General features: G+C 43.3%; 1 long non-coding RNA gene across 2 annotated transcripts; it reads left to right on the forward strand.

Annotated features, from left to right (window-relative positions):
- The first annotated feature begins 297 nt into the window (after positions 1 to 297).
- Positions 298 to 2,603, forward strand: LOC138920353 (uncharacterized). 2 transcript variants are annotated; one of them, XR_011431395.1, is made up of 4 exons: positions 298 to 429; positions 611 to 1,184; positions 1,349 to 1,484; positions 2,090 to 2,603. It is a non-coding gene; the product is annotated as an uncharacterized lncRNA (long non-coding RNA). The 2 variants fall into 2 exon arrangements; XR_011431394.1 differs by lacking the exon at positions 2,090 to 2,603 and having other exon boundaries at positions 1,349 to 1,875.
- Positions 2,604 to 3,301: the final 698 nt, after the last annotated feature.

The raw sequence follows: 3,301 nt of genomic DNA on the forward strand, positions 1-3,301 counted from the left end.
GTCATGAGCAGCCACGTGAGGCCCCTTTGCTCTGTACTGAAATGTAGTGAAGGCTTCTCCTCTTCTCCACGCTGAGAGGACGTGATAGTGGATGGTGAGTGGTGTGGGGAAGTCATCCTCCAGAAGGTACATTCTTCTTTCTGCACCATTTCTTAACAGTTTTCCATCTTCATGCGGTTTATGATTGTCTTACATTCAGACTGAACTCAAAAGTAAACCTGTAGCAAGGAAAAATGCTTCCAGGGCCTGGAAAAATACGCAAATAATGGACTTTACACAGAGCCTGGAAGTCCTAGAAGATCCTGCTCTTTGGCCCTCTCTGAGCTTACACAAGTGGAGCAACATTCCTGCGGTCATCCAAACACGGCAGGCACTCAGCTCGTTTCACACGAGGCGTTCTGGCTAGAAAATGCTGCCTCGAGGAAACTGGTGAGTGTGTCCTTGTCTGAAACCATCATGTTGAAATATCATTTTGTGTATTCATTTAGTGTGATTTGTACGAAAATGATATTGTATTTCTCCAAAGTAGTCATCCAGAAAGTGGTGTAATTTTTCAAGAGCTGTTATGTTAAAACGTGGTTATATAACTTTTTGCAATCTTTCTTTAAAGGAATCCTGTGTGCTCTGACAACACAGAGACGGTCCCTCGGCGTGCTCCACGAGGTTAAGACAGGCCTAATACAAGATGTTCTGGCGTGTCAAAACAGCTAACCATCAGCCATCGCCTCCTCCCAAGTTTGAGAACATATTTTTCTTTCACGTGTTTAAGAATTTTGAGATCCAGCCTAACACTGAAGACTCATTTCCACCATCGCACACCTTCTGCAGTTCTCTCTCCTGCTGGGGATGTCGTAGAGGAGGCAGGTGGGCGTCTGTGCTCATCTGGAAGAACGCTGGAAGCTGCTTGGCCTGTGGGGAGCCAGGAAGTGAAGCTGACTCCCGGGCACGGTGGAGGCCTTATCCGTGGAGAGGACCATCACCAGATGCAGGAACTTCAGAGCGGTCCTGCCTAAGGCCCAGGGTTTGAAGGGCTTTGTGCTGGTTGGAGAAAACAAGTGTCTTGGATAGAACTTCAAACTTCAACCTTTCTTCGTTATGCCCTTAGGAGGCGGTGTCTATGGAGCTGGCCAGCAGCAGGGGCCCATTACTCAGAAGATGCTGAAGAGGATCCAGACAGGAAGAAAGTAAGAAAAAGCTCCCTGATTCGTAGATTAGCAAAGCTACAGTCTGTGAGAAGGGGATGGAGAGGGGGCAGCAACACCCACGTTACACATCGGCAAGTTGTGAGCAGTGCATGAAAATAGGAAAATTAGAACAACTTTCCGTCACCATCTTATTGTTTTTGTAGCTCTTACCAGGGCGCGGTGGACAAGGATGGACGTCACCAGCTTCCCATTCTGCGTAACCTGGAAGTCAGTCCCTGCCTTTAGATTTGACTACTCTCTTGGTATTGAGATGTTGACCGATCATTATCTACAGCCTGGGTTAGTACTCTCTGCAAAAGCCATTTGCTAAATTCAGTAATGGCCTGGGAAAAAAATTAACCTAATTAGAAAAATTTCCCTTCTATCCCTTGAAAAGCTATAAAAAAGTAATGTCATACAAATGCCCAATTTCTGATTTTTCCAATTGCTGATACAAGATTTTATCAGTTACCATGACAACTAAGAGCTTTACACATTTTTTCTGGCCTCTGATAGTTTCCGTAACATTCTGCATTTCAGTACTTCTTGAATAATTTTGAGCTGACACCAGCTGATGAGCAAAATGTCTAATTTAGTAATTAGTAATGAAAAAGAAAATAAACCTCAAGAAAGCAAAAAGAAGGAGATAATAAGAATGGAAATAAAAAAGATCTAATAGAAAATAAACAAAGTGAAAAGTTGCGTCTTTGAGAACACGTACAAAATTTGGGTAATCATCATATAGGTGGCTTACCCAGTGTAGTCCCAGTTTCCCTCTGTTGTCTGGTGTCACCCTCCATTTAGTTTATGTCTCAGATTATTTATTATTAATTAAATATAATTATTAATAGTTGCATTCTGTTAATCCGGGATGAACCTGATAAACCTCCACTTTGTTTTTCTAGCTTCTTCCATAGTCTCATCCTGCAGCATGTGTGATTGAACAGAATTCTCATTGTAACATGTGTTTAAAGCTGAAAGATGACCTGTGACAACTTTCCTCTGTCTTTACAATCTTCTGCACATGTGACGTGACTAGTGCTCCCCTTAGAAGGACGGCATGCAGTGTTTGCTGATGAAGTGAAACGTGCCTGGGCAAAGCAGTTGGAGACAGCTAACTTTTCCTGATGGTGGTGGGGGGGGGGGGGTGCTCCTGCCAGCCATCTGGTACACCAGCTAGTAGGGTGTGACCACCAGGCTCCCTATAGGAGGGGCTGACCCTGTGGCCTAGTGGTTAAGTTTGACACGCTTTGCTTAGGCAGCCCAGGTTCGCGGGTTCGGATCCTGGGCATGAACCTATACCATTCATCAGCCATGCTGTGGTGGCAACTACATATAAAGTGGAGGAAGACTGGCATCGATGTTAGCTCAGGGCTAATCTTCCTCAGCAAAAAAGTAAATAAGTAAAAAATAAAAAAATATATATGTATAGTTTACAAAAGCCATAGGTTGATAAACACAAGTTTTCAGACAAGAGTTACTTCAGGTGGGGGTAAGCAGGGGATTTGGGATAGGGAAGATGCAAATGATGTCCATTGATCTAGGGAATCACTTGTACATGGGTCTATGTGTGCTGGTTACGTTGGAATCACAGAGAAGATGGGGAGGGGAGGAGAGAGAGTAAGACCATGCGTGGACCCATAACGAGAGCAGGGTAATAAACAAATGAAGATGATTGTATAGTTCTCTGCATTCATAGTGACCAGGGGGAAGGGAGCCGTATGCTGTCCTATTTCAGACCTAGGAAGAGCCCCACGATGAAATCCTTTCCAACCAATATACTCCAACTGTCTCCATGGGCCCAAACCTTGGCCCAGCCAGTCCTTCTCTGCACAGGCGCACAGGAGCCTGCGCCCCCAGGATTAAGTTACTAGGTTGATGCAGTGACGCAATAAAAGCATGTGATATTGTTTAGACTTTGGTTCAAGTGAACCAACTATACAGATATTTAGGAGATAATTGAGTAATTTGATATCAGATAATATTAAAAAATTAATATTAACTTTATTGCCATGATTACTTAAGAGAATCCCCCGTTTCTTGATATGCATTATTTTCTGAATTTATAAAAACATTCACAATAAAAAGTAAAAGAAAAGGTAATTGAAGAGTTGAAA

The sequence above is a fragment of the Equus caballus genome, chromosome 23 (genome assembly GCF_041296265.1).
Source record: "Equus caballus isolate H_3958 breed thoroughbred chromosome 23, TB-T2T, whole genome shotgun sequence".
Classification (NCBI taxonomy): Eukaryota; Metazoa; Chordata; class Mammalia; order Perissodactyla; family Equidae; genus Equus; species Equus caballus.